Source organism: Delphinus delphis, chromosome 6 (genome assembly GCF_949987515.2).
Source record: "Delphinus delphis chromosome 6, mDelDel1.2, whole genome shotgun sequence".
NCBI lineage: Eukaryota > Metazoa > Chordata > Mammalia > Artiodactyla > Delphinidae > Delphinus > Delphinus delphis.
In genome coordinates this window covers 86334843-86354046 of record NC_082688.1, presented here as the reverse complement: position 1 = coordinate 86354046, position 19204 = coordinate 86334843, and the positions used below count along the sequence as shown (strand labels likewise).

At 39.7% G+C, this 19204-nt stretch overlaps 1 protein-coding gene across 1 annotated transcript in view; it reads left to right on the top strand.

The window, feature by feature from the left end:
- The first annotated feature begins 5938 nt into the window (after positions 1–5938).
- Positions 5939–19204, top strand: part of FANCC (FA complementation group C) — a 262205-nt gene continuing 248939 nt past the window's right edge. Inside the window, exon 1 of the mRNA XM_060015002.1 lies at positions 5939–6103. The gene's annotated coding sequence lies outside the window, so the exon portion shown is untranslated. The remainder of the gene's footprint in view (positions 6104–19204) is intronic.

Below are 19204 nucleotides of genomic sequence, written 5' to 3'. Positions count from 1 at the left end.
TCTTGAGGAATGAAAGCTATATATATATGTATATATATGTATATATTATACATATATATTATACTATATACATGTATTCAGTATAATATATACATATATGTATATATTATACTATATAGTATAATACTATACTTTATATATACATGTTGGTGTCATGTTTGGGGTTTTTTCCTTTATCATGCAGCAGGTTTTTTTCTAGCTTTATTGAATTATAATTGACATATAGCATTGTATAAGTTAAAGCATACAATGTGATGATTTGATACATGTGTATATTGTGAAATGATTATCACAATAGGGTTAGTTAATACCTCCATCACCTCACGTAATTACCTTTTTTTTTTTTTTGGATGAGAACATTTGAGATTTACTCTTTTAGCAGCTTTCAAGTATATAATACAGTATTGTTAATTGTTAATATAATACAGTATTGTTAATTACAGTTAATTACAGTCACTATGCTGTACATTAGATCCCCAGATCTACAAACTGGAAGTTTGTACCCTTTGAGCCACATCTCCACATTTCTGCCACTCACCAGCAGCTGTTTTATTGTATGATTTGAGTGTATTGAAACCTAAATGTAGCACATTAATAAATGCAGTTAACTAGTCTTACTGAGAAATGCTAGGCAATTAAAGGGTCAATCTGAAACTGACACAAGAATGGGAAAAAAACTTACTTATTTTTGACTAAATAGTTTCCAGAATTAATCAAATCATAAATGTGCAGAATTTCTTTTCATTTGCTATTTTTAAAGTGCTTATTCTTAGCAATTCTTTACTATTAATTTCATGCTAAATGAATCATTATGAAATACTTAAGAAGAAAATTATTTTTAAGCCATGTGCTTCTTTCAAAATGTAATTTATTATTTTTTGCAGGCAATAAAAATGTGCTATGCTAGTTACAACACACCATGATTAGTGGGAATGCATGCTCTAAATAGGAATGCATTTTTTACTGAACTAAAGAAAATCAGATGAAAACTGCCCTTATATATATATATATATATATATATATATATCTTTTTTTCTTATTATTATTTTTTTTTTTCCAAAAAGGGTATATCATTGATCAATGGAAAAAGAACAAACTTTTGTTTTCTGGGAATTCTGTGTCAGAGATTGCGAAATGATAAAGTTGTTTCTCCATTCTATGACATTTATAGGATTTTAGTAAGTGGATAAGAGTCTCCTGCCTTCCTGTCTCTTGAGGTGGTTTAGGACCCCCCACCCCCTTTTTTGAATGAAACGTGCTAGTGTCTTGAGTTTATCTCATTTTGACAACATCTATGCTACTGGCAGAGAAGATGTTGATTAATTAAAGGACGATCCCCTTCACTAGACTAAGCTTCACAAGGGCAGAGGATATGTATTTTTTCTCTTTCTTTTATTTTTTTCATCAGAGTAACCTCAGATCCTACTATAGTGCCTCAGCTGAGTTCAGCGCTAGCAAGAAAGACCTAAAGGAACAGTAGTGGGATAGGGAGGGTGGGAGGGAGGGAGATGCAAGAGGGAGGAGATATGGGGATATATGTATATGTATAGCTGATTCACTTTGTTATAAAGCAGAAACTAACACACCATTGTAAAGCAATTATACTCCAATAAAGATGTTAAAAAAAATAACAGTAGTTATTTTAGAAACAAAACAGATTTATTTTTGTTTGTTCTAAAAGAAGTCCAGGACTTCCCTGGTGGCACAGTGGTTTAAGAATCCGCCTGCCAATGCAGGGGACATGGGTTCAAGTCCTGGTCCAGGAAGATCCGACATGCCGCAGAGCAGCTAAGCCCATGTGCCACAACTACTGAGCCTGCGCTCTAGAACCCACGAGCCACAACTACTGAGCCCACATGCCACAACTACTGAAGCCCGCGTTCCTGGAGCCCGTGCTCTGCAACAAGATGAGTCCCTGCAGTGAGAAGGCCACGCACCTCAACGAAGAGTAACCCCTGCTCGCCACAACTAGGGAAAGCCTGCGTTCAGCAACAAAGACCCAACGCATCCATAAATAAATAAATAAATTTATTTAAAAAATAAAAGAAGTCCAGAGTTAGGAAAACCAGGTGACTCCCATGATTACTGGGGACCCAGGGTCCTTTTATTTCCTTTGTTCTGCCGTCCGTATTCCATGACCATTGTCCTTGAGGTACTTTATGGTCCAAGGTGACTGGACCACCAGCAGGAAAAAAGAGAAAGAGGGAAAGGGCTAAAAAGCTCCTTGTCTATTGTCTTTCGGCCTTTCAAGAAACCTTTCTGAAAGTCCTACCCGACAGCTTCCACTTCTCTCTCACTGGCTACAACCTCCTTACGTGGCCACCCCTAATAGCAAGGGAGTCTGGGAAATGTAGTCTTTTTTATTGGGCACATTGCCATGCTAAGTAAAAGCAGTGTTCTCATACTAACAAGGAAAGAGGAAGTGGTAAAACAAGATTAATAAGGACAATCTAATGAGTTTTTCGTGAAGCAAAATTTATTCAGTTTATAAGACTGTTCTTTGAGACTCCTTCCCATCTTTTTTGAAAGTCAAAAATGTTACTAAAAAAGTGAAATGATGGTAGAGTCCCCCTTGCTCCCCAGTCTTTATTCCACCTAATAAACAGTTAACTCTGTTAGTCTTCTAATATTATTGACACTTTACTGGCCCACATACAGGGAACTCCTGGACTATATAGGTGAGCTGTGAGATTTCTCCAAACTCCAATATACTCAGATGGATCTGTGTTTTCAATGCAGCCTATATGCTTCATGCCTTCTGCTTGGGAGGTTCTCATGAGGTATCCATTGATTAATTAATCAAGTAGGTTTTATCCAAAGTGCTAATGCCCAGTAACACAAAGAAGAGCTGCCACTGCCAGGTCCTTAGTCAGGGCTTGCTTTGCAGTAAGGGAGAGAAACCCACTGAAGTCAGAATAAGTGAGGGAGTGATTGTTGCAATGATACAAGGGAATCTCACCGACAACTAAGAACAGAAAAATAAGCTAGTCAGTTTGCCTTAAAATTGGGCTTAAAAATGGAAAGTTGGGAATGGTAACTACCCTCTATCTCTCATGGAATAACATGGTCTTTCAACATTCTCTGCCAACTAACTTTGTTTGCTACTTATATTTTTTCTTCCCCCAGTGTCTTTGGTTGGCATGGGGTTTGGCTTCTGTGATGTAGGGGTGGTACGGTCAGTCCCAGCGCTGCGATTTCAAATTCCCCAGCAACAGTTTGACTGGTTCAGTGGGGATCAGGTTACTATTTCTGATTCAAGTCGTTGTGGCAGGGAGCTGGGTGATTAGTACAAATATATTTTCCTAAGGTTCATTCTTTCAACAGAGCCTAGAGAATGAGCATGTTGGGGGAGGGTGGCAGTACCATGCAACAGTTATAATACATTTCCCTTTTTCTGTTATTTTCCACCTCTGGCAGCCCTGTTTCCTGACCTCAGGTGCTTTTCCGCCATCAGCGTGGCAGATCAAAGACTTTCACTATTACTTGCACCATTTCTTGATGCATTTTGTGCACAAGCATTATTATTACTGTTTTCATCTGCAATTTAACATTCATTTCCTCAGTCAGAATGTTTTAAGAGGAAAGCAGTGCGGTGATGAACATGCACAGCCTCTGGGGTCACATCACCCCTCCCCCACTTCTGCCCCACTAAAATCTTGGGAAGTGGTCTGGTACCCAGACTGGGGCAAGAGCAAGAGAATGGCAAGTAATAAGAAGCACCAGAATCAATCTACTTGTATTTGAAGGTATAACACCTATTAGTTGAGATTGCTCTGTGCATGAGTTTCTTTATCTGTGAAACTGGAATATTGTCTGCCACAAAAGATCACTGTGAGAATTAAAGAAAATAATCAGCCTAGTGCCTGGGACTTAATAAACACTTATTAAATATTCACAGTTGAGATACCAGCGGCAAATATTAGAGCCAAGGACAAGATAGTGTTAAGTGTTGGGGTGCCATATAAGAGCCGGAAACCAGGTGGGTGTCTGGACTAACTCTGGAAACATGAGTCTTACTACAATGGCTAGAATCCGAGACAGTTTATTCTATTCGTTTGCTGAATTTTAAAGGAAGATTTAATGTCAGTAACCTTGCAGCACGCAGCTGTGGTGTTTCTTCTCTCCAGAATGTAAAGATTCTAAAGGATGGATTCCATTAGAATAGATTCTAATTCTAATTGTGTCTAAGGATGAAATAATTTTCGCCTACACATGCCATTTTTCATTTTTGCCATATTATTTGTGTGATTTGACTCTATACTGTAACCAAAATTGTTTCTAGAACACACATACTCAACTTTATGAGGCAGCTAAAAATAGGATTCATATCTAAGTATTTTTCTCAAGAAACTTTTCAGGCATTTTATAGTGATCATCTCAGTATTAAAGTATTAGGATAGCTCCATACATATGGATGCCAGATAAAATGAATGTCTATAAATTCCCATAAATTTATATTTGGAAATTTATACTATACACGCTACCCATTTAGGTCTAAATTAGGCTTAAATATGATGTCCTTTCATATACTGTAACGAGCCATGCAACTCTTTATTAACCACTGAATTAAAAAGACATAAAACTACAATATGGCAAGACCTCAATTATTAACACTACAAATACTAGAAATGATTTTTCAGCAAATACTTGAAAGGACCTGAGTAACAAAACAGATATTTTCTCTAAAGAAATACATGGTTTAATTGCTTCCTTTGCTGGTAAACACAAAAGTTAAACTTGTCACATTAGGCGACTTTCTTCTTATGGCCAAAGTGCCATGATGAATATCACTCAAGCATGTGTCTCTCTGCACAAGCCCTGCTTTAGATTTACTCACCTTGAACTATGCACACATCAAACAAGCAGAGACCTCTTTGGCTGTCAGGGAATATTTTCAAGAATATATTTAACACCTTATTTCTTGATACAGATCCTGCCAATTTTGTCTCAAATTCTAGGTCTGGTTCCTTTTGCATCTCCCTTTAACTAAAAAAATTATGTTGTTGTTGTCACCATTACCCTACACACTAACTTTGTCACTTACAAGCTGTATAACGTTAATAGATTATCTAATCTCTGAATTCAATTTATTCGGTAAAGTGCATATTTGGTAAAGTGGATATTCCTTTATTATAGAAGGCTGGAGGTGTCTTAATATTTTTATTATGTGTGTACATTGCCTTGTAGTAAATTTTTTGAAAGCACCTGTTAAGTTGTAGTTTTATGATTATGTCATTGATTTAAAAAAAAAATAAGGCTTAAGGTTAGGTAGTTTCCTCAAAAAATTTTTTTGTAAAAATTTAAACATCTGTGAAAAACCTTCGTGTATTACTAAGTTCAAGAATTAAAATTAAAAAATCCACCAAGACACGCTAATACTAATGACATTAATGGAAGTTTATTTAAAAATGCTGTTTTCCATTTATTTATTTAAACCACTTAGGTTTAAATGCAGCGTAGAACTGATTTGAACCCCAATCAGTGTATAGAACTGATTTTGGTGGTGGTGAGGGGCATCAATCCAAGAAAGATCCCTTTTTTGTGTGTGACCACACTTAGAAAATCATATTCTAGGTCTTCTTTCGAGGTTTTACCTTCTTGACCAAGACCCAATTTTTCTTTTAAAAATTCTCTGCATTTTGAACAGAATCTTGAAATAACTGAGCAACAACCGATTAAAAAATCCGCGTTTTTCCCCTCCAGGTACTGCCTGCGGTCTAGTTGGGGCCAGCGACACCAACCAGAGACCGGTGACATCTAAAGCAGCCCCAGCAGGGCCCCTCGCCGGGGAACCCGCCCAGCCAGACCGACTTCCGGTTGAGCCGGGGCCCCTACCCCGCCCCGCCCCACGAGCAAGAGATTCGTCGGAATTTTCCCGCGAGGCCGCGGGGGCGCGGAGCCGCTGGCCAGGCCCCAGAGTGCACTGCGGATACGTGCGCGCGCGGCTCCATTGACGAGCGACCGCGGGAAAGTTCTAAAAAAGTCAAAACAAAACAAAAAACCAGTACGAGGCAAAGTCAAATTTTCAAGCCACAGAACCAGGCGGTGGCAGGCTTTCCGCCACTGCCCAAACTGCAGAAGCAGCTCTGGCGCGGACCAGCTGGTAAGAGAGAGGCCGCAGAACGACAGCGAAGGCAGCTGCCTCCTTCGGGGGTCCGGCCGACACGTCAGCCTGGGGGTGTGGGTTGGGTGGGGGTGAGGGAGACTCGCTAGAACGTTCTCTCCGTTCCCCGCCTCTAGGTGGGTGAGCAGGGCTCGCGCTGTCTGCAGGGACTGAGGGGAGTGGGTAGGGGATGGGATGGCGCCAACCGTAGGGGCGGGGCCTCGGGCGAGGGGCGTGGTTAGAGGGCGGAGCAGGCCCAGGGGGTGGAGCCGACAGAGGGTCGGGGGTCGGGGGTAAGGGGTGGTCGCAAGGAAGGGAGTTCCCCAGAGCGTTGGGAGCTGGGGGCTGGCGTTTTGCTTCTCTCTGTTCATTGAGCCTAGGTTAGCTATGTCTTCGTAAAAGGACAGGAGCAAAGGTGAATTTCTTCGCCCTTGGATCCGTGGGAGATGTGAAAATCTCGCCTTTTAAAATTCATCACCCTTTACAGCTGGCCACATGCTCTCCGCACCGCCCCCCTTCCTCAGGGCGCTGGGAGCGGGAGGCCAATTAGAGGAGCCCGGGGCGGGCTGTTACCCCTCGTACTCTGCGGGCTTTTCCCGCTGTGAGGGGAGGAGGGTTCTGGTGGGCGATCATCTCGCACTAACTCACTTTTTTTGAATGAAAGGCCAAATAGCGTCCAAAGGCTTTGAGAGGTTTTTTTTTTGGGGGGGGGGGGTCGGGGGTTGTGTTTGTTTAGCTTGCTTTTTTCGAATTTTTTTACGTGGGCGCGTTTACAACCATGAACCCTCTGTGGTCATGTTGTATGGGCTAGAAAAGTCGGGAGGGGGAAAGATTTGGAGTTTTTAAAACATCAGCAATTTGGGACCAGAATGTCAAATAAAGGCCAAGGAATTTTCAGCAAAGACCTGTATGTGCCTCTACGTTTGTCCTAATCTGAAATTGTTGGAAAGCTCCCGGGCACCTGGTTTCATTCTAACCTGTGTCCCATTTAATGCATCTTAACTGAGATGTTACTGAGTTATTTATCAGAGGAGCAGGCACTTTTGGACCACCCAACTTCAGTTCTTTCTGGATGTCACTCACCTTTAGTGATGTGCAGCTCAGAACAGATTTTCATTACTCCCCTCATGAGAGGTGGAAAGGTTGTTACAAATGATAGAATTCATACTGTGTTGGGGTCATTTATACATAAACTTATATAAAAATATATTCATTGTGACTTTATCCATTAAGCTTAAATCAAATTGATGTTTCAATCTAATGTACTGTGCCAGATTCGCAGGGAAATAAGCCCTCATATACATTACTCATATACCTGTACAAGAAAGACTGCATCAAAAAAGAATTTGCTTTTCCTAGTTATATCAAAGGCCTCTTTCCCCCAGAGTAAAAGGTCCTGCTTCTTTAGAGTTGAGCTAAATTATACCTTGGTATATTATACATTTTAATTCATTCTTTTCATTATTTAGTCATATACCTCTTGATTTCTTGAAAAACGTTTACTAAGGCCCCAGAAAAGAAAGGCAAACTCTGTAGTGGAATATCTGCATTTTTTGTTCCGTTGTCTAATACGAAGCATTAACTTGATTGATTGGCTGGATGTGAAAGATGTGCTGCTGCTTGTATGTGAAAGTGTGCATTTTAAAATAAATGGTACTTTTAACAAGTTCCATATTTCAGCAAGTAGTTCCAAGTAACAATTATACAAATTTTGTATTTATGAAAACCAGTTACAGGGAGGCTAGCCTAGCCAATAGAAAGTTGGATTGATTATCCAGGCCACAGTGACAGCTGAGGAAATCTCACATCTGTGGCAGTTCCAGGTTGGTAGTGGCGGAGCCTCAAGTCAGGCTGGAAATCAGCACCAAATGGATTATTGTTATTTTTTTAATTGAAGTATACTCGATTTACCAAAATTGTGTTAGTTTCAGGTGTACAGCATAGTGGTACAGTATTTTTGCAGATTATACTCCATTATAGATTATTACAAGATAATGGGTATAATTCCACGTGCTATACAGTGTATCCTTGTTGCTTATCTATTTTATATATAGTAGTTTGTATCTGTTAATCCCATACCCCTAGTTTGGCCCTCCCCCCCTTTCCTTTCCCCTTTGGTAACCACAAGTTTGTTTTCTACATCTGTACATGTTTCTGTTATTGCATATACCTTCATTTGTATTATTTGTTAGATTCCATGTACAAGTGATACTATACAGTATTTGTCTTTCTGTTTCACTTATTTCACTAAGCATAATATTCTCTAAGTCCATCCATGTTGCTGCAAATGGCAGTATTTCATTCTTTTTTATGGCTAACATATTGCATATATATACTACACATCTTAATCCAGTCATCTGTTGATGGGCACTTGGGTTGCTTTCATATCTCGGCTATTGTAAATAGTGCTGCTCTGAACATTGGGGTGGACGTATCTTTTCGAATTAGTGTTTTCATTTTTTCCAGAGACCGTACACAGGAGTGGATCATATGATAGTTCTATTTTTAGTTTTTTAAGGAACCTCCATACTGTTTTTCATAGTGGTTACACCAATTTACATTCCCACCAACAGTGTAGGAGGGTTCCCTTTTCTCTACATCCCTGGCAACATTTGTTATTTGTAGACTTTTTGATGATAGCCATTCTGACAGGTGTGAGGTGATACCTCATTGTGGTTTTGATTTGCATTTTTTCTAATAATTAGCAATGTTGAGCATTTTTTCATGTGCCTGTTAGCCATCTGTATGTCTTCTTTAGAAAGATGTCTATTCAGGTCTTCTGCCCATATTTTGCCATATTTTGATTGGGTTGTTTGGTTGTTTTTTTTTTTTAATTTATTTAGTTTATTTACTTTTGGCTGCATCGGGTCTTTGTTGCTGCGCATGGGCTTTCTCTAGTTGCTGTGAGTGGGGGCTACTCTTCGTCGTAGTGAGCGGGCTTCTCATTGTGGTGGCTTCTCTTGTTGCGGAGCACAGGCTCTAGGCGCGCGGGCTTCAGTGGTTGTGGCTAGTGGGCTCTAGAGTATAGGCTCAGTAGTTGTGGCGCACGGGCTTAGTTGCTCTGTGGTTTGTGGGATCTTTCTGGACCAGGGCTTGAACTCGTGTCCCCTGCATTGGCAGGCGGATTCTTAACCACTGCGCCACCAGGGAAGCCCAGGTTGTTTTTTGATGTTGAGTGGTAAGAGCTCTTTGTACATTTTGGATATTAACCCCTTGTCAGTTGCATCATTTGCAAGTATTTTCTCCCATTCTGTAGGTTGTGTTTTTATTTTGTCGATGGTTTCCTTTGCAGTGCAACAGCTTTAAAGTTTAATTAGGCCCCATTTGTTTATTTTTGCTTTTATTTGCCCTAGAAGACTGATCCAAGAAAATATTGTTGCAACTTATGTAAAAATATTCCACCTATGTTCTCTTTTAGGAGTTTTATGGTTTTGGGTCTTACATTTAGGTGTTTAAACCATTTTGAGTTTATTTTTGTATATTGTGTGAGGGAATATTCTTAGCTCATTGTTTTACCTATGGCTTTCCATTTCTTCCAGCACCACTTGTTGAAGACACTGTTTTTTCTCTATTGTATATTCTTACCTCCTTTGTCATAGAGTAATTGACCATTGGTGCATGGGCTCTGTATTCTGTTCCATTGATCATGTGTCTGTTTTTGTGACAATACCATGCTGTTTTCATTACTGTAGCTTTGTAGTATAGTCTGAAGTCCGGGAGGGTTAAACCTGTATCTTGTATCTTACAATCTTGCTGGTTTCATTTAGTCTAATAGTTTTCGGTGGAAACTTCAGGGCTCTTTATATAGAGTATCATGTCATCTGCAAATAGAGACAGTTTTACCTCTTCCCTTCCAATTTAGATACCTTTTATTTCTTTTTCTTGTCTTATTGCTGTGGCTAGGACTTCCAATAGAAGTGACGAGAGTGGGCATCTTTGTCTTATTCCTGAATTTAGCAGGGTTTCACCTTTTCACTGTTGAGCATTATGTTGGCTGTGGATTTGTTGTAAATGTCCTTTATTATGTTGAGATATGTTCCCTCCATACTCACTTTGATGAGGGTTTTTTTTTTGTTTGTTTTGTTTTGTTTTGTTTTTGCGGTACGCGGGCCTCTCACTGTTGTGGCCTCTCTCATTGCGGAGCACAGGCTCTGGACGCACAGGCTCAGTGGCCATGGCTCACGGGCCCAGCTGCTCCGTGGCATGCGGGATCCTCCCGGACAGGGGCACGAACCTGCGTCCCCTGCATTGGCAGGCGGACTCTCAACCACTGCGCCACCAGGGAAGCCCTGATGAGGGTTTTTATCATGAATGGATGTTGAATGTTGTCAAATGCTTTTTCAGCATCTATTGAGATGATCATTTGGTTTTTGTCTTTTCTTTTGTTAATGTGGTGTATCATATTGACTGATTTGTGTATGTTGAGCCATCCTTGTGACCCTGGAATAAATAAAACTTGATTATTTAGGTGTTCCTGTATTGGGTGCATGTATGTTAACAAGTATAATATCCTCTTCTTGTACTGATCCCTTTATCATTATATAATGCCCCTTTAAAAAAAATTATTTTATTGTAGTATAGTTGCTTTACAATGTTGTAAAGCAAAGTGTACAGCAAAGTGAATCAGTTATACATATACATATATCCACTCTTTTTTAGGTTTCCTTCCCATTTAGGTCATCACAGAGCATTGAGTAGAGTTCCCTGTGCTATACAGTAGGTTCTCATTAGTTATCTATTTTATAAATAGTAGTATGTTTATGTCAATCCCATTCTCCCAGTTCATCCCACCCCCTCGTCCACCCTTAATAACCATAAGTTTATTTTCTAATCCATGACTCTATTTCTGCTTTGCAAATAAGTTCATCTGAACCATTTTTCTAAATTCCACATATAAGCAATATTATACAATATTTGTCTTTCTCTTTCTGACTGACTTCACTCTGTATGACAATATCTGGCTCCATCCATGTCTCTGCAAATGGCATTATTTCGCTCCTTTTTATTTATTTTATTTTATTATTTATTTATTTATTTGGCTGTGCCAGGTCTTAGTCACGGCATGCAGGATCTTCATTGCCGCGTGTGTGATCTTTGTTGCAGCATTGGGGTCTTTAGTTGTGGCATGGGGAATCTTTTAGTTGTGGCATGGGGGCTCTTAGTTGCAGCATGTGGGATCTAGTTCCCTGACCAGGGATTGAACCCGGGCCCCCTGCATTGGAAGCACAGAGTTTTAACCACTGGACCAACAGGGAAGTCCCTCGTCCCTTTTTAATGGCTGAGTAATATTCCATTGTATATATGCACCACATCTTCTTTATCCATTCCTCTATCGATGGACATTTAGGTTGCTTCCATGTCCTGGATGTTGTAAATAGTGCTGCAGTGAACATTGGGGTGCATGCATCCTTTCGAATTATGGTTTTCTCAGGGTATATGCCCAGGAGTGGGATTGCTGGGTCATATGGTAGCTCTATTTTTAGTTTTTTAAGGAGCCTCCATACTGTTCTCCGTAGTAGCTGTACCAATTTACATTCCCACCAACAATGTAGGAGGGTTATATAATGCCCTTCTTTGTCTTTCATTATAGCCTTTGTTTTAAAGTCTAGTATTTTGTCTGATATGAGTATTGCTACCCCTACTTTCTTATTGTTTCTGTTTGTATAAAATATCTTTTTCCATCCCCTCACTTTCAGTCTGTGTGTGACTCTGAAGTGAGTCTCTTGTAAGCAGCTTATAGATGGGTCTTGTTTTTTTTATTCAGTCAGCCACCTTATGTCATTTGATTGGAATATTTAGTCCAATTGACATGTAAAGTAATTGTTGATAGATATGTACTTATTGCCACTTTATTCCTTGTTTACCAGTTTTTTGTTTTTGTTTGTTTTTTGTAGTTCTTCCTTGTTCATTTCTTCTTCTTTTGTTTTTCTTCTCCCATTGTGGTTTGATGATTTTCTTTTCTCCTATGCTTGGGTTCCTTTCTTTTTGGTTTTTGTGTATCTATCATAGGTTTTTGATTTGTGGTTACCATGGGGTTCATATATGTTGACCCATAATTATATCTACTTGCTTTAAACTGATAGTCATTTAAATTCAAACATATTCTAAAAGGTCTACATTTGTCTTTCTGTTTGCTGTTCTGATTGGGTGATTTCTATTGTTTTCATCTTCCAGATCACTACGTGTTTTTCTGTGTCATTTGGTCTGCTATCCATTGCTTCTAGAGTGCTTTTTAATCTCAGAAGTTGAACTGTTTTTGATAGGGTCTTCTTTATGTTTTTTAGTTTCTTGTTAAAATGATCTGTGATGAGATCAATTCTCTTCCCTAATTCAGTTAGCATTTTTATTACCAATGTTTTGAATTTATTGTCTGGTAGGCTGATTATTTCTGTTTCATTATTTATTTTTTCAGGGGTTTTCTCTTGCTCTTTCAACTGAGGGTAGTTTCTCTGCCTTTTTATCTTATGTAACTTCCTCTGTTTCTATGAATTTAGGTGAAACAGTTATATCTTGTGGTCTTGAAGGAGTGTTCTTATGTGGGAACATCCCTGTGTAGACTGCGTGTGCCCAGTGCCTTTGGTGTTAGGGCTGAATTTGATGTGGATGCCAATCATGTTTTTCCTCAGAGTGTGCTGGCTGCTATCACTTTGGTAGGGGGTGTGGCTGATGATTGGGGAGCTAGAGTCTGTGCAGGGTGTAAGGCAGGACTTGCCCTCTGCTCAGTGGCTGTAGCCACCCTGTAAGGGGCAGGTTCTGCTCCCAGGTTGCTGAAGAGGATGCCCTGAATGTCGGACCGAAGCTGGCTCTGTTTTCTTCAAGTATGTGTTTTTCCTTCTCCCTGCACTGGGGCCTTTGCCTCAAAGGAGGGGAGTACTGTAGCAAATGGGACTTGTGTGCTTACAAAGACCTGATGTTCTGCCTTTGTAGGCATCTGCAGCTCTGCTCAGACGCAGCTCAAGGTGTGTCTTTTCCCCTGTTGTGGTTGTCCCAGATCTAGTGCTAGGTTGTTGTGTGGGGTGGAGTGGGCAGGGCCGGAGCATTCACTGAGCTGGGACTGGGGAGCATGGTTTGGTGGTTGGGGGAAGCAGTGGCGTGTCTTTCAGAAGTCTGGGCTGCTTCTGTGGTGCTGTTTGAGTAAGCATCAACAATGGCCACTGCTGCCTCACCTGGACCACACCTTAGGCCCCCATGTCTCCTCTGTGTCCCTAGATCGAGTCTTTCCCCAGGTCCTGGCTACCCTAGATGGGATTGGTGTGGATTGGGGAGTGTGGCAAGGAAGCAGCCGCTAGGGCAGACCTCTTTCCTCCCTGTCTGGTGGTGAGCCAGCACCCATGTACCTCTTACTAGTGGAGTCTTGGCTTCTCCAGTCTTTCTGTCTGTCCCAGCAGTTCTCCAGTCAGCCAAGGGGGTTTGTCTCCTCCGCATAGGTTCCACTCACTCCCCAGGGTAAGTGCCTGCCCATGCCATCTCCATTTCCCTCTTAGTCCCATCCTAGGGGCACAGGTCCAACTGATGCTTTTCTTTCTGTCCTGCTCAATTATGTATGTATCTTTATTACAGCCTTGATTTAATAGGATTTCTTCTGCCAGTTTGCAGTTAGTTTTCCTTGAGAATTATTCCACATGTAGATGTGAGCTCCATGTCCTCTTATTCCGCCATCTTGATCCCCCTCCCTTAAATGGATTTATTAAATTTTATTTTAGGCTGGGGTATGTACATTCTCTGTTTTTGTTCATAGATCTTGAATGACTGATTTTTAATATGAAAGAACACCTATAGGGGAAGTGCACTGACTTCGCAGTCTTTTAATAAGAATGCAGTAGAAGTAGAGAAGGAAAAAGTTTAAAAATTTCATCAGAAAAATTAGATAACAAGGCAAATCTTGAGCATTTTTAATTTTCTACTAAATATCAGACTTTTCTTTTTGGACTGATTTTGGAAGAGGCTTTGGAAAGTTATCTGGTCCATTCTCTTAGGCTCTTCATAAACTCTGCTGCATGTGTAGATCTCTGTTACGATCTCTAATATAGGAACATTTATAATCTTCCTGGTACCTTTCTCTAGTTATAGGAAGGTAGAGTTCATATGGAAATCACCTTTTGGAAACTATATCCTCATTTTCTAAATAATTAAGTGATTTTTAGTAAATTTGGGGGATTGTGCAGTGATCACCACAGTTCAGTTTTAGAAGTTTTGCATCACCTTAACAAGTTTGCCCATGCGAGTTTTGTACTCAAACCTGGCGCTGGCTTTCAGCTTCAGGCAACAATTGATTTGCTTTCTGTCTCTATTGATTAACTTTTTCTGGACATTTCATATAAATGGATGTATAGAATAAGTGCTGTCTTGTGCTTGGCTTCATTTAGTATAAAGTTTTTGAGATTCATCCATGTTGTAGCATGTATCAGTAATTTGTTCTTATTTATTGATGAATAACCATTATATGATTATACCACATTTTGGTTATCCATTCATCAGTTGATGGACATTTCAGTTGTTTTTACTTTTTGGCTATTATGAATAATGCTGCTGTGAGTATTCATGTGCAAGTCTTTGTGTGGACATACGTTTTCATTTTTCTTGGACAGATACCTATGAAGGAATTACTGGGTTGTATAGTAAGTTCATGTTTTAACTTTTTAAGAAATTGCCAAACTGTTTTCCAGTATGGGTGTACCATATCAAATTCCCACAAGCAGTGTATGAGGGTTTCAATTTTTCTATATCTTCACTTGTTATTGTGTCTTTTTTATAGCCATTTTACTGTGAAGTAGTATCTCATATTGGTTTTAATTTGCATTTCCCCATTGGCTAATGATGTTGAACATATTTTCATGTTCTTATTAACTGTTGCTATGTTGTCTTTGAAATGTCTACTGAAATCTTTTGTCCATTTTTTGCACTGGGTTTGCCTTCTTACTGGCTGTAGGCATTCTTTGTATATTCTGAGTACAAGTCCATTATCAGATATATGTTTTATAAGTTATTTCAGTAAATATATTTTTTTACCCAACTTGTTATCTGTTTTTTCATTTTATCCATGGTATCTTTTGAAATACAAAAGTTTTTATTTTGAGGAAGTCCAGTTTATCAGTTTTTTTTTTTTTGGATCATTCTTTAGGTTTATGATCAATTTCTGTTAACTTTTATGTATGGTATGAGGTATGAGTTCAAATTCATGTTTTTTTGTATATGAATATCCAGTTGTTCTAGCACTATGTGTTCAGAAAAAAGAAAAAAGAAAAAAAAAATTTCCCCTTTTAATTGCCTTGGCACCTTTGTTAAAAATCAAGTGACCAGGGCTTCCCTGGTGGCGCAGTGGTTGGGAGTCCACCTGCCGATGCAGGGGACACGGGTTCGTGCCCCGGTCCGGGAGGATCCCATATGCCGCGGAGCGGCTGGGCCCGTGAGCCATGGCCACTGAGCCTGTGCGTCCGGAGCCTGTGCTCTGCAATGGGACAGGCCACAGCAGTGAGAGGCCCGCGTACCGCAAAAAAAAAAAAAAAAAAAAAAAAAAAAAAAAATCAAGTGACCATAAATTATTTCCAGACTCTCATTTCTGTTTGAGTGATCTTTATGCCTCTTATTACACCAGCACCACATTGTCTTTATTATATGGTATCTTTGTAGTAAACTTTGAAATTGGGTAGTCTAAGTCTTCCGATGTTTTTCTTCTTTTTCAAAATTGTTTTGGCTATTCTGGTTTCCTTACATTTCCATATAAATTTTAGCATCAGCTTGTCATTTTTTCCAAAAAGCCTACTGTCATGGATTTTGATAGAAATTGCATAGAATCTGTAGATCTGTTTGGGGGAGAATTGCCATTGCCATCTTAACATGAACATGGAATGTCTTTCTGTTTAAGATATTTAATTTCTCTTAGCAATGTTTTGTAATTTTCAGTGTACAAGTCTTGCCCTACTTTTGCTAACTTTATTTTGAAGTATTTCATTTTTTTGTGCTATTGTGAGTAAAATTATTTTTCAAATTTCGTTTTTGGATTGTTCATCACTATGTAAAAATACAATTGATTTTTGTATATTTATCTTGTATCCTGCAACCTTATTTGATTATTACTGTAAGATTTTTTGTGAATTCCTTAGAATTTTCTACATACAGTATCATGTCACTGTGAATATAGACAATTTTACTTCTTTGTATCTGGATGCCTTTAGGTTTTTTTTTTCCCCTAGAATCTCCAATACATTGCTGAACAGAAGTGAGGAGAGTGGACATTCTTGTTCCGGATCTTAGGGGGAAAACATTTAATCTTTTGTTACCAAATGCAACTTTGTGTGCCCGACGCACAGTAGCAGTCTGTGGCCTGTTAGGAACTGGGCCACACAGCAGGAGGTGAGCAGTGGACATGAGAGTGAAGCTTCATCTGTATTTACAGCTGCTCCCCATCGCTTGCATTACCACCTGAGCTCCACCTCCTGTCAGATCAGCAGCAGCATTAGATTCTCATAGGAGTGCAAACCCTTCTGTGAACTGCGCATGTGAGGGATCTAGGTTGCGCACTCCTTATGAGAATCTGATGCCTGATGATCTGAGGAGGAGCTGAGGCAGTGATGCTAGCACTGGGGAGTGGCTGCAAATACAGATTATCATTAGCAGAGAGGTTTGACTGCACAGAGACCATAATAAATCAATTGCTTGCAGACATATTAAACCACTATCAGTGAGTGGCAAGTGAAAAGAAGCTCAGGGCTCCCACTGATTCTGCATTATGGTGAATTGTATAATTATTTCATTATATGTTATAATGTAATAATAATAGAAATAAAGTGCACAATAAATGTAATGTGCTTGAATCACCCTGAAACCACCCCCCTTCACCTGGTCTGTGGAAAAATTGCCTTCCACAAAACTGGTCCCTGGTGCCAGAAAGGTTGGGGACTGTTGGTGAAGCTAAAGGTTTATTGGTTTTGATCTTTTCAAATCCAAAAAGAACCAACTTTTTGTTTCATTGATTTTACCTGTTGTTTTTCTGTGTTCTATTTCATTGATTTTTCACTCTGATCTTTATTATTTCTTTCCTTCTGCTTGCTTTCGGTTTAGTTTGATGTTCTTTTTCTAGTTTCTTAAGGTAGAAGCTTAAGTTATTGATTTGAGACCTTTATTTTTTTTCTAATACACCTGTTCAGTTACAAGTTTCTCTTTAAGCACTGCTTAGGCTGCATCCCCCAAATTTTGATATGCTGTGTTTTTGTCCTCAGTTCAAGATATTTTCTAATTTCCTTTATGATTTCTTTTTTTGACCCACTGGTTATTTAGAAGTGTGGGCCTAATTTCCAAATACTTTAGGATTTCATACATTTTTGTTATTGATTTCTAAATTTAAGTCCATTGTGGTCAGAACATGTGCTTTTTTTTTTTAAGTATTTATTTATTTATTTGGCTGCGCCAGGTTTTAGTTGCGGCATGCGAACTCTTAGTTGTGGCATGTGGGATCTAGTTCCCTGACTGGCGTTTGAACCTGGGCCCCCTGCACTGGGAATGTGGAGTCTTAGCCACTGGACCACCAAGGAAGTCCCCCAGAACATGTGCTTTTAAAATTTATTAAGGCCTGTTGTTTTGGCTGTATAACAACAAAACAACTGTATTTCTACCCAACAAGGTAAAGCTATCCTTACAAGTGAACAAATTTTACTCTTTCCCCAAATGAGCAAATGCACAATCCCAAGAGTCATTGTATTAATTGCTTACTATATTACTTTTCAAAATCAGCAGTAGTCCCACTGAATATTCTGTTGCTTAAAGACAAAATTGTAAAGCTAACTTCTAACAACTTGTACATAAGATAAAAATGGGAAGGAAAGAGAAGGAAATTTTCTAACATATGTGTACATGTGAGAGTATATATACACACACACACACACACACACACACACACACACACACAAAATAAGCAAATAGAAAATATGCAAAACTACTTACAATCCTTGTTCCTCTAGTTGACCACAGGGCTATAATTGATATCTGTGACTTCTTTCCACAACTTATTCACTTATTTCCTTTGCCCTCAGCCAGAGCCTTAGATGGTTGGGGTTTTTGGCCTGGTACATGAGCAGATCTGTATTCTTGAAGGATCTAGCTTCAGAGCCTTCTCTTGCTCTGCTCCCACTCAAAGCAGGCAGCTTACCCTTGACTCTATAGATGGGTCAAAATAGTACATGTGAATGTGATATATGTTGCCTCCAGAATTCAAAAAAATTACCCCACCATTGTGATTCTTTTCATGGTAGGTGGTGCAAGGTAGAGAAACTTATATTTCACCCTGTAGAGGATACCTCGACATGCTCCAGATCAAGAATCAGCAAACTATGGCCTGTGGGTCTGATTCGGCCTGCTACCTGTTTTTGTGTGACCTGTGAGCTAAGAATATGTTTTATATTTTTAAGTGTTTGAAAAATACCCCCAAAAGAATATGTGACAGAATCCCTAAAGCCTAAAATATTTTGTACAGTGACATACATAAGTCATATTCTCACCAAAACCTACCTTTTGTAGGTAGCCACTGGACTACCTACCAAGTGAGTGGTGAGAGTATTTAGCCTATTCATTTCTTGAACTATATGGATATTTATAGAAGAAGTTTGCTAACTTCTGCTTCAAACTATTAAACCCCATTTACTTCACTGAGGTGGGGGACCCATGAACTTTTGTGGGGTTTATCTCTCACCCACTTATTGGCATGTGTGTTAATAAGGCATCTAGAGTACTTGTTATTTCCTGTTCATCAGATGCAATCAGCAAATGTTCAAGTAGGAGACCAGTGTGATATTTTACGTACTGTCAGGACAAGTACTTCTGGCTCCTGCAGCCCACATGGCTTCCCCAGTGCCCAGCTCCTGTAGCTTGAGTGGTTCCTCCAGAGCACGGCTCCCCCACTGCCCAGCTCCTTGGACTTGTGGCTCCTCTGGCAGGCTCCTGGGCACGTGTGGCTTTTTTAGTGCCCAGTCCTATTGTGCACTATGGCCAGCAGCACCCAGTTGCCAGCAACTTAACCCATCATTCCCCTCAGGTGATTTTGTAACAGAGTGCCTCTGGTGAGACACCTCCTTGTGACCATGGCACCCTACAGGGTAGGTATCTGGC